At 33.1% G+C, this 13,244-nt stretch overlaps 1 long non-coding RNA gene across 1 annotated transcript; it reads right to left on the bottom strand.

Moving 5' to 3' along the window:
- Window positions 1-1,110: 1,110 nt before the first annotated feature.
- Window positions 1,111-1,780, bottom strand: LOC135146432 (uncharacterized). The gene is made up of 2 exons (XR_010283820.1): window positions 1,512-1,780; window positions 1,111-1,457 (listed from the first exon to the last, which is right to left on the bottom strand). It is a non-coding gene; the product is annotated as an uncharacterized LOC135146432 (long non-coding RNA).
- Between the last annotated feature and the right edge of the window lie 11,464 nt (window positions 1,781-13,244).

Here is a 13,244-nt window from a genome sequence, read left to right as displayed (position 1 = left end):
TTTCTCATGACAAATATAAGTAGTACCACTTTTTCCAACTGCTTCACTCCATGAAACTGTCAGTTGCCCATAGTTAGCCCGTTAAATTTTCATGCATAATGCACTTTAATGATATTCTCTTGATATCTTTGCTTTTATTTTTGTAAATGTATCGGAGCTTTAAAGTTATGAGTCAGTTTGTTTTGTACAGTTGCATAACATTTCTAAAATTATATCTGATAAGAATAATCGTTTCGAGATTTCTGTATTGGATTTTCCAGATTTTTTGTTTATCGTGTCGCCTGTATTTATTTTGATAGCAGAATTATTTTTAATAATTTTTTTCACAACACCTGTTTGACATAATTTTGCATAACGATCCGAATAACCATGTAAATTCTGAAATAAAAGTAAAGACTATTTTGCAATTGCTTAAAATACAAAACATTGGTGAAGTTGTAGTTTCGTTCCTTATAAAGAAAATACCGTATACTTAAAAATATGATTGCTTAAGTAACAGTGAAAGAAAGGCAAATAAGTAATAGGAATTGAGACATTTTTAAGACCCCAATCAGTTTGTGTTTTTTGTAATTCGTCACGTTATAAGTAAATCTTTGCGTACCATTGCTATTCAGACATGTAATTAAAGTTTGAGTATAATAATTTGTACTTAAACTATTAAATTTATTAGAAAGTAAAGTAACAATATTTTAGTACTGGAACATTGATAAATTCGTTCAAACCAAACAAAATATCAATTATGCGATAGTTATATTTAATACAAACATGCAAATGTAAAAAATACACAATAATTATCACACATCATTATCTTTCTTAGAACAGATAGATAAGACATTCGTAAATGTTTTTCATAACTTTGAATTCACGATATTTTTAGGCTACTATGAAAAATGTCTACCTATATGTATTAATACCTGATAAAAAATCGTTGAAAAATGTATGCTTATTGTGATTGTACACAAAAATGTGAATCAGTGTATAGTGTTGGATATCCATGGATTTGATATACACAAATATTTTATATTCTTAAAATTGAGTAAAAGAAAGTAGCAAATATCTAAAGTATTAGTGGATCGGTAATTACAATCGACGAGGGTAAAACTCAACAACTTTATATCTTAATAACTCCAATTTATACGACTAACTATACAGCGATTATATACAGAATAATTCCGACTCGACTGGAATGGGTTTGACTAGACCTGTCCCATTATCTAGACCACACTAACTGTTCCCGACGCGCGGTCCTTCTCCAAGGTCTCTGTCAGCGCTTCTAGGCTTGATCTCGAACACCCTTCGCGACATCCGCTTCCAGGTTCTTCCCCGGCTGCTGTCACCGACAATGAGTCATCATCGCCGTACATACTAGAATCCATAGGTGTCGTACCGGGTGGCGTATGGGTTTGTTTCGTAGCAGTATCTTCGATTTTAAATGATGGGATGGTACATTTTTCCTTCTTATATTTAAAGAGAATTTATGAATTGCTAATATTTTTTGATCTCATTCACACCTTTTCCCTCAAGTTCAGAAACTTTTGTCTAAAAGTTGCAAGACTGTGAAATTTCTCGAACATTCATGTCAGGAATTTAAAACACACCTATTTTCATTCCGTAGTGAAATCTAGAAAAATACAAATAAACAAAAATTTAAAGAAAAGAAAAATAAAAGAAAAAATATCATCGACATGTCTACAACATACGATTCTGTGATAGCTACTGAATAGTGAGTTAGCCACCCTAGACATTATTATGATTAGATTGCGATAGATTGCGATTAGGATTAGTGTACGACTAGTGTGGACGTACAGTGCAAATTGCTCCCTGATTTTCAATTATTTTGCTTGATCTTCTGTGCTTTATTTTGACGTGAGTTATACGGACTTGAAGCTTTTTCTGAGTTACATTATTGGTCTACTTTATGACCTTTCTCTGTCACCGTGGGTGAAGTATTGTTTTATTAAACTTCAATCAACGTTAACCTTCTATCTATCCACGTACCTTATCGCGTTTTTTGTGAATCGGCATTCTTTTATCAGCAGCATATTTTTGGGTGTTTAACCTTTGTTTATTCATTTTTACCTACCCGTGACCCTCTTATTTGTCAAAGTAAGCCACGTTGAAAAGTCCCTAGGTGCAAAGTGTCCCAGTGTGTCCCTAGCATAGTTTTCCGTAATGATCTGCCCGAATTGTGACAACTCTGTTAAAACTAATGAAACTAGCTTCCAATGTGATGCCTGTCGGAAACCTTTACACGCTAAATGTATAGGATTATCTGAAATCGATGTGAAAATGACCAGGTCTAAGTCAAAATCGATCAAGCTTATATGTAATTCTTACGAAAAAAATTTAAATGCACTCAGCGATTTAAAATCTCTCATTTTTGACATTCGTGCTGAATTTACCTCTTCGCTTGACGATCTAAAAACCACCTTCTAGCAACAAATAAACGATTTAAAATCGATGATAAACAATCACCACCAACCTAATCCTGCTCAGCCCAATTTTGAAGACGTGGTACAAGAGGTTGTTGAGAGACAATAACGAAGTAAAAACGTCATGATTTACAATGTTCCCCAGCAGCCTGAAACAATGTTTCGTGATGGGCGTTTAATGTCTGAGACGAGTGACATCTCTAACATCCTGCAAGTAGCTAGTAATGATGTGAATACCGCTAATATTCGTTTACAGAGATTAGGTAAATTTATTCCTGGTCGCTATCGCCCAATTAAGGTCTTCCTTCAGTCTGAAGTGGAGGTATTACATATAGTTAGAGGCAAAAAAAAAATCTCAGCACCAGAGATCTTATTTTATAAAAACGTTCGGTTATCTTTCGACAAAACACCTAAACAATTCGAAAACTTGAATCTACTAAAATCTCAAATTCTTGAAAAAATCAACAATGGTGAAACGGGACTGACGATTCGGCATCTCAATGGTGTTCCTCGCATAAGACTATAGGCAGGGCAGATGACTACATTAATTGTCGCAAAGAATGTGGGGCAAATTATCACCTAGCATGCGTTAACTTAAATAAATTAGCGGTAGCATCTTTGAAAGAAACAGGCTTGTTACAAACATGGGGTTGTGGTTTCTGTAGCCCCTTTTCTCTTAAAAATCCGGGTGATGTTTCATGCCCATCATTGATTGATAGTGAGGCATTACAAAAACTTCCAGACTTTTTAAAAGAAGTATTTACAGAATTTTCCCGCGTAGTTTCCGAGAGTTTTAATAAACTTAACCAGCAAGTTGCTGATTTAAAGCACGAAAATTACTTATTACGTGAAGAAATTAGGACAGTAATCCAACAATATCCCAATCGTGATGCTCAAATTCCTAAAGAACCTGCGGTATCATATGCTGCTACACTTAAAAGTACTTCTGCTCTGGTAGTGAAACCAAAAAATGCTGCTCAAACAACCACACAAACGAAATCCGACCTTATTACAACTTTTAATCCGGAAAACACTGATGAACTTGGGATTGCAAGAGTGAAGTCTATTAGAAACGGTGGAGTGCTCTTAAATTGTCGAAATCCTGATGAACTAAAAAAGCTTGTACAAAATAAAAAACTTGATGAAAAATATGACATTCATGATGTTAAGACGCCTTTACCTCGTATTCGTATTTCGGGCATCTCTGATGATATAGGTGAAGAGATGATTGTTCCTTTTTTGTTAAAACAGAATAAACATATCTTTTCTGAAACTACTCAGTGCACTCTTCTGAAATATGCACCGATAAAAAATCGCCAGAAAACCTTTCAGGTAATTTTGCAAGTTGACATTTCATCCTACAAATATGCGTTAAATTTTGGTCATTGTTTAATTGGTTTGGATAGCTGTAACATTTATGACGCTGTGGATGTCATCCGGTGCTATAGGTGTAACGGCTTCAATCATTCTGTTAGGAACTGCAAGAAAAATGTCTCCTGTCCGAGATGCTCTGCTGTGCATGAATTAAAAGATTGCAAAGCTACAGAAGAACAACTACAATGCATTAACTGCTCTACCATTCAAGCAAGAGATAATCTGGGTATTGCAGAAATTTCCTATGCCTGCTGGGATTATGAGCATTGTATATTCTACAAAAACTTAATTAAAAAACTAAAAACTGATGTTTTCGGTTTATCAGAGTCGTAGCAACTAACTTTTACCACTGTCTCTAAGTCTGCTTCTAGTGAGACCTTAAACTCATCAATTAGTCAATCTCATAAAAATAATTCTGATCTCAATTTAATGTGTTATTATCAAAATGTGAGAGGCCTAAATACTAAGTTGAGCAATATCTTATTATACTCTCATACATTTTGTTATGATATCATTGCATTTACGGAGACATGGCTAAATGAGAGCGTAGCAGATGGAGAAATATTTAATGGCGATAGCTATAATGTTTTCAGATCCGACCGTAACCATTCTTCCCGTTTAACTAAGAGAGGCGGAGGGGTATTACTTGCAATTAGAAAAAATTTTGATGCTGTTAAGTTAAACATTTGTGATATGTACCATAGGGATGAAAACATTACACATATTGATATACTGTTAGTAAAAATTTCTGTTCGATATAGGCATTTTCTTATCTGTTTAGTGTATATTCCACCATCTATTAATACCGGCGATTACGATGCGTTTTTTGATTTTTTAATGTCTGTTCAAGAACTATATGGCTCATCTATAATGATACTGGGAGACTTTAATATTCCAGAATATGTGAATTGGTCTCAACAAAACTTACATCAGTTTGTTAATTCTTCAATGTATAGTAGTTACATTTCTTTATCAAACTTCTTTAATCTTACACAATATAATACAGTATTGAATATGAATGATAGAATTCTTGACCTACTGCTCAGCAATGTAAAATGTCAAGTAATAAAAGCATCTGAAGTAATATTGCATGAAGACACTCACCATCCGGCACTGGAAATATCAACAGTACTTGATAGGGTGTCGAACAATAATAACTTTTCTATATCCCATCTTCGGGAGTACAACTTTAAAAAATTGGTCTAAAGAGTTTAGACAGTACTTCCCTCGCTGTCGGAAACTTGACGACTGCATGCCTATTGTGTTTTTTTTCTCATTACATTTTTGTAGTGGGAATTTAAAAAAAAATTGCGATGACGTCATCAACATTTTTGCAAGGACACGTATATCAGTTGGGATAGATGTAGTGTAATACTAAGAATAAAATTATTATATTCTCAAATTTTCGGGAAAATGAATTGGGTCGTTTTGAATATTGATTTGTAATAATCAATAAAATAACGAAACAATTTACTCACGTATACGTATCAGAGGCAACTGAAAATCGTGTATGTATAAACATTCTTAATTTAAGATGACAGGCGTAACAGCATACGTGAGAGTCAAACAGAGAAACTGTAAACAAAACGACCATCGGTTTTATTGCTTCGACTTCCGCTTATTATATAAAACATTGGGTTTTATTTTAATTCTTGACGGTGAAATTCACAATTGGTTGATTATAAACATGTCTATTTCACATTCGCGGAATCAAGTGAACGCATAAAACAAATGCAGGTCTGTAATGTTAAAGTCGATGTAAATAAGCGTGCTACCCTTATGTTTCAACCGAGTTTTTCCTTTAACAAATTTTGTGTCTACCAAATTGGGTTGGTTGGGGTGTAATACTAATAATAAGTGTTGCCTTTAATTTAATCAATAAAATAAATTGACTTCATTAATTTTTTTGAACCACCTCTTAAGAAAATCTAAAAAATATGAATGGAATGATAAATCACAAGTACAAACTCATCATATTTTTTGCATTTTAGATAGGATTTATTCAGCAAAATTTAAGGGTGACGTCATCAATTTTTTTAGGAGGGATGAACAAATACATTTTGAACAAAAGTTTACCATGCTTATAATAACTTTAAAATATTCCCAAGATTTCAAAGCATTCGGTTTTGTAATTCCTGATTAAATCGATAAAATAAATTCACGCCTTCATTAATTTTTTTGAGTCACCCTGCATATGCAAATCCAAAAATATGAATGGAATGATAAATCACAAGTACAGACTCATCATATTTTGTACATTTTAGATACGATTTATTCGGCAAACTTTTGAGATGACGTCATCAGTTTTTTGTAGAAGATAACCAAATATATTTTGACTAAAAATTTATTATGCTCTTTATAACTTTAAAACATCTGCAAGATTTCAAAGCATTCGCTTTTGTAGTTCCTGATTAAATCAATAAAATAAATTTACGCATTCATTAATTTTTTTGAGTCACCCTGTATATGCAAATCGAAAAAATTTGAATGGAATGATAAATCACAAGAAGAGACTCACCATATTTTGTACATTTTAGATAGGATTTATTCAGCAAAATTTTGTGGTGACGTCATAAATTTTTTAGGGGGGACGACCAAATACGTTTTGATCAAAAATTTACCATGCTTATGATAATTTTAAAATATCTTCAAGATTTCGAAGCATTCGGTTTTGTAGTTCCTGAGTAAATCAGTAAAATAAATTTACGCTTTCATTTATTTTCTTGAATCACCCTGTATATGCAAATCCAAAAAATATGAATGGAGTGATAGATCACAAGTACAGACTGATCATATTTTGTACATTTTAGATATGATTTATTCGGCAAATTTTCGAGCTGACGTCATCAAGTTTTTGGAGGGGATAAGCAAATATATTTTGACTAAACATTTATTATGCTCTTGATAACCTTAAAACATGTGCAAGATGTCAGAGCATTCCGTTTTGTAGTTCCGGATTAAATCAATAAAATATATTTACGCATTCATTAATTTTTTTGAGACACTCTGTATATGCAAATCCAAAAAATATGAATGGAGTGATAAATGACAAGTACAGGCTCATCATATTTTGTACATTTTAGATATGGTTTATTCGGCAAATTTTCGAGCTGACGTCATCAAGTTTTTGGAGGGGATAAGCAAATATATTTTGACTAAACATTTATTATGCTCTTTATGACCTTAAAACATCTGCAAGATTTCAGAGCATTCGGTTTTGTAGTTCCTGATTAAATCAATAAAATATATTTACGCATTCATTAATTTTTTTGAGTCACCTGTATATGCAAATCCAAAAAATATGAATGGAGTGATAGATCACAAGTACAGACTCATCATATTTTGTACATTTTAGATATGATTTATTCCACAAACTTTTGAGCTGACGTCATCAAGTTTTTGGAGGGGATAAGCAAATATTTTTTGACTAAAGATTTATGATGCTCTTTATAGCCTTAAAACATCTGCAACATTTCAAAGCATTCTGGTTAGCAGATTAAAAATTAAATTTCAAAATGTTGTTTTATAATTTTGATTTTTTTTCCAAAAATCTGGACGTTTCGGGTGAAAAGTCGATTCAGAGTTGTAAACTACATGTGTAGGACTATGTTATTTTATACAATTGAAAACCCATTTACTATGTACAATTTTGAAGTGACGTCATCGCATTAGTGGTGGGGATGATTAGACAAATTTTGGTTAGCGTTTTACCATCTACATGATATTCTTAATATAAGTACAAAATTTCACAACAATCGGTCGAGTACTTTCGGAGATTATCTGTCTAATAAAAATCCGGGACGGCAGACGGACAGACGGACAGACGGACAGACGGGCGGACAGACGGACAGACAGACGGAAATGGGAGACCTATTTCTTCGTCTTCTAGGGGTCATGAAAGATCGAGAAAACGCAAAAGTAGAGAGTCGGGCGACGGACTCGATTACAATACTTCCTTTGCTTACGCTCGGGAAGTAAAAAGCGAATTATATGGCTCTATATACCGAACTGTATTCTGTAGAATGGTCGTTTCTCAGTACCAACTCCGATGTAAATGGGGCTGTAGACACTTTTTATAACAAGCTCTATGGCATTCTTGATAGGCATGTTCCACTGAAATCTCGTTCTAAAGGAAACTATCCTGTTTGGTATACATCACGAATTATACATCTTATTAAATGCAAGCATAAAATATGGATAAGATCGAAAAAATACTGTCGGGTTGAAGATTATGAGCAACTTAAGGCTCTTAGAACTCAGGTTAAGCATGAAATTAAAGTAGCTTATGATAATTATATCATTAAAATCAGCAGCGACATCAAGTCTAACCCCAAAAGTTTTTGGTCGTATGTGCGCAACTTAAAAAATACTGCATCCATCCCAAATGTCATGAACTATAATGAAAACATCATTTCAAAACCTCAAGAAGTAGTAAATGCATTTGCTCAGTATTTCAGTAGTTCATTTGCAGTGTCATCCACGTCTTCACCTCCAAGTAATGTACAGATCAATACCAATACTCTTTTTGCAAATTATATGGTGACAGATGCTGAAATCTGCAAAGCCTTAAGTAAACTGAAGCCTAAACAAACTACGGGTCCTGATTTAATTCCAGCCTTCTTAATTCATGACTGCAAAGCCTCGTTTGTAACTGCGCTTAAAATAATTTTTAATCTTATACTAAAAACATGTGTTTTTCCTATGCAGTGGAGAGTTACGAAAATAAGTCTCATATTCAAAAATGGCGATCAGTCTGAAATCAAAAATTACCGGCCGATCTCTATCATTAATAACTTTAGCAAAGTGTTTGAATTCATCCTGTATGACAGAACTTATAAACATGTCATGAACCAGATTTCTCCGTATCAGCACGGTTTTACTGAAAAACGGTCGACTGTTACAAACCTTGCTTCTGTTACTCAATTTTTGTGTGAAAATATTGACCGTCAAATTCAGGTAGATGTTGTCTATATGGACATGTCAAAGGCTTTTGATCGAGTGGATCATCAGATTTTGATTTACAAAATGGAGTCTTTTGGATTCTCATTAGATCTTCTAACTTTAGTTAAGTCCTACCTGTGGGATAGACATCAGTTTGTGCAATATCGGGGTTATAAGTCGTCCTTCTTTAAACAGACATCAGGAGTCCCACAAGGCTCGGTGTTGGGTCCACTTTTTTTTGCAATATATATAGATGACTTGACAAAGAAATTGAATGTCCGGTATCTGTTATATGCTGATGATTTGAAAATATATCGGCATGTGCTCACATTAGAAGATTGCAACAATCTACAACGTATAATATTCAAATGATTGAAACGGGTTTATGGGACTGTAATATGCAGTTAAATTCTGACAAATGCAGAATTGTCAGTTATACACGAAAAACTGAATATCTTCAATTTAATTACGTGATTGGTGGAACCATAGTTAAAAGGTCTGAAACTGTAAAAGATATGGGTATTATTTTCGATAACAAGCTTACGTTCCGTAACCATGTCGAAGCGATTATTTCATCAGCCTATAAGAGTCTAGGATTTATTATTCGTAATACTACTCAATTTAAAGATCAACAAGCGCTGTTAATTTTGTATAAAAGCTTTGTAAGATCGAAACTTGAATATGCATGCTTGGTGTGGTCGCCAATTTATCATACACATGCATGGTCACTTGAAAAAGTTCAACGTCGCTTGTGTAAAACCTTTATTTTTAGGTGCACCGGTGAATATCCTATTAGAGGCGCTCCACATGAGAATTTATTGCAATATGTACAACTGCCATCATTAACTAAGAGAAGGAAATATTTTTCTATTAAATTTTTGTCACAAATTCTGAATTATGAAGTCGACTGTCCATATTTGCTATCTAAGATATCCCTACGGATTCCATCTTTCAATTATCGGTCATATAACTTATTCCATCTAGAGACAGCTAGAACAAATGCGTTAGCAATGTCACCAGTTCATCAAATAGTTAGTGCCTACTTAACACAGAAATTAGATGCAGACATTTTTGCGTTAAGAAGAGCAGATCTTCGAAGTTTGGCAGCACCAGGAATTTAATCTTAATTAATATGTATAAATACTTATAACCTAAATGGGACAGTGGTGATGGACAGCCGCTGATATATGTATATATTATATTAAGTTCACGTGCATTATGTTGGTCAGTAATTGGGCAAAAGCCTGTTGACCAACTTAGATACCAATAATAATAATAATAATTATTATTATTATAATAATTCGCCATTTAAATTAAATACTACACCTGATTATGATTCCCATGTTCATTTTTTTTACCAAAATGTACGTGGCCTGCGTTCAAAAGTTCCTACTTTGTATAATAATATTTGTTCTTCTTCTTTTGAATTTATCGCACTATCGGAAACCTGGCTTTCTGAAGATATATTGAATGGCGAATTATTTTTAGATAATTATTTAGTGTATAGAAAAGATAGAAATTTTGCTGCAACTAATGTCACAAAAGGAGGTGGAGTTCTTATTGCACTTTTTAATACATTTGTATATTCCCAGATTGATTTATTGCATATCACGTCAACTTTACCAATAATAGACATACTTGGGCTAAAAATTAAATCTTCATGTGGACTCTCTCTCTATGTATTCATTGTCTATATTCCTCCTTCAATTAACCTCACTGATTATGAGCTCTTTCTCTATTTATTCAGTGCTGTTGAAGAATCTCATATGGATAAGGTCATTGTTCTTGGTGACTTTAACGTACTGTAAAACAGTCGGACCTTCCCCTTGTACCAGAAGATGACTACTATCCTGCATTAAATATTTCATTACACTTTATAATAAAATCTTCTGGTCATTTTTTTATGAATTCAGATTCCAGCTGTTTTAATTTTCGTAAAGCTAATTTCAAATTATTATACGATTTGCTTTTTTCTATTGACTGGTCTTTTTTGGAAAACGTAATAATGTTAATACGGCATGTTTTGAATATTATCAAGTTTTAAACAAAATCTTTGAGGTGTCTGTCCCTAAGTTTAATTTCAAAAAGGAAGATCATCGATATCCCCCGTGGTTTGAGTCAGAGGCTATCAAAATGCTACGTTTGAAAACGCTTTTTCATAATAAATTCAGACAGTACAAGAGCCAGTAGTTTTAAGATGCTTTTAAATACCAGAATACCACAGATCTAAATGCAAGTCCTTGATTCAATCCAACTACTTATCTCGGATACTTAAACGAAGTTCAGTCGTCACTCACGTCCAACCCTAAGAGGTTTTGGTCCTATGTTCAGCCCTGAAATTGTTAATCCTTTTGCTTCTTTCTTTAAAAACGTATACGTCATTTCTGACTCTATTTATTCTTGTGTTTTAAACAAAGGTTATTTGAGCAACTCTATAATAAAAATTGAGAACATAACAGAAGATGAAATACTTAGAGCGTTAAAACGATCCAAAGACTCTCTAATAGCAGGTATAGATAACATTCCCAGCTTTATCGTAAAAGACTGTGCATCGATTTTTGTAAAACCTCTCCATTCTCTATTTAACCTTATTGTTAAGACTTCATATTTTCCTGACATCTGGAAAGAAGCGACAGTTACTCCAATATTTAAAAAAGGCGATCCGGCTATGATTGAAAATTACCGACCAATATGTGTTCTCTGCAACTTTTCAAAAATTTTTGAATCTGTTGTTTATAAACATTTGTATTTTTCGGTTAAAAGTTTAATCTCGCCCTTCCAGCATGGTTTTGTGGAGAAAAGATCTACGTTTACGAATCTGTCTTGTTTTACTCAGTATGTTTCAAAGGCTATTGATCAAAATAACCAAGTAGATGTTATCTACACAGATTTTCGTAAAGCCTTTGATCAGATTGATCATTAATCATTATGTACTACTTCGTAAACTACATCATTTCGGATTTTCGGATTCTATGCTCCTGTTGCTTGCATCATACTTATTTAATAGAAAGCTTTCAGCTAAGTACCGTAATTTTGTTTCCGAGTCATTTTGTCCTGCGTCTCGTGTCCCGCTGGACCCTAGCCAAGATTGGACCCTAATCTTGGCCCCTTGCTTTTTTTGCTGTTCGTAAACTCTTTAACTTCTCAAAAGCTACTGTACGCCGATGATCTCAAAGTTTTCTTATCTATTAGTACCCTTCGAGATTGCGAAATCTTGCAGCACAATTTCGATCTGTTAACTTCGTGGATCATAAAAATCCGATTATTCTTAAACAAAGACAAGTGTTTTATTATTACTTATTCCAGAAAACTAAGCAACATAATTTATGAATACTCTATTGAAGGATTTAATTTGGTTAGACTGGATACGTATAAGGACTTAGGCGTTGTCTTTGATAGTAAATTCTTCTTAAAAAATCATATTGTAGAGTGTACGACTAGAGGGTATAATAAATATGTTTGGGTTTATTTATAGAAACTTCTGAGTTATCGAACGTTCGATCGTTGCTTACGTTGCATTACTCATTTATACGTTCTGGACTTGAGTATGCCGCTGTTATCTGGTTTCCTATATATTCTACTTATATTCAATTACTGGAGTCAGTTCAACACAAGTTTCTCAAATTTGTAGTATTTCCAGTTGATGGGACTTACCCTCCTCGAGAATATAATCATGGCGTTTTACTAAGCAGATTTAACTGCAATTTACTTAGTACTAGACAAATTGTATTCTTAGTTCCTCGGTTAAATGCTCGAAGTTGCCCTACGTTATGTTGTAGTACTAACAGAACAAATGTTATGACTAGATCACCATTTGTTTTAATGTGTAATAATTTTAACTTAATTAGTGATTTATGTGACATTAATAATTATCCTTTTAGTTACATATCAAACGCTTTAATTTCTTATATAGAGAGTTAGGGAGTATTGTTTTATTTATATTCTGGCCTTTTTATTATAAATTCAGCATTATATTTTTTTTCCTTATTCTTAGTGCTACAGTTTGTACTATTATGCCTACATTGTTTTTTTTTTTGTTTCCTGTAATTGGGTGCTTACCCGTTGGAAATAAACATTATTATTAATATTATATCATTTTTTGGGATATTTTATTAATTTCAATTATTTGTACATAAAGTTGTCCAGTGTGATTGTTTTTATTTATATACAAATTTTAAAAATCTCTTGGAAGACTGATAACTTTGAAGCAGACCATAGCGTTGCGGTGCTTCCCAAGGCGTGGTATTCTGGACAATCAGACTAGTCTAAATAGATGTATTTGTTGTTACTATAATAATATAATTCACAACTCACTGGAACAACCGAAGACAAATTTGGAAAGGTGGAAAATCGTATATAATTCGCCGATACGATTTGTTTTAAGAATATTATTTACCTGCTAATTCAAGGATTAGTATTTCCGTTACTGTTAGGAAGATAAAATGATGTTTACATATTTTAAATATTGAAACAATTTATTATTTAAATATGATAAAC

Source organism: Zophobas morio, unplaced genomic scaffold (genome assembly GCF_036711695.1).
Source record: "Zophobas morio isolate AGI-343-1 ecotype UQ-CSIRO unplaced genomic scaffold, CSIRO_AGI_Zmor_V1 ptg000005l, whole genome shotgun sequence".
NCBI lineage: Eukaryota > Metazoa > Arthropoda > Insecta > Coleoptera > Tenebrionidae > Zophobas > Zophobas morio.
Note: the sequence above shows the minus strand (reverse complement) of the source record. Positions and strands in the feature narration are given on the sequence as shown.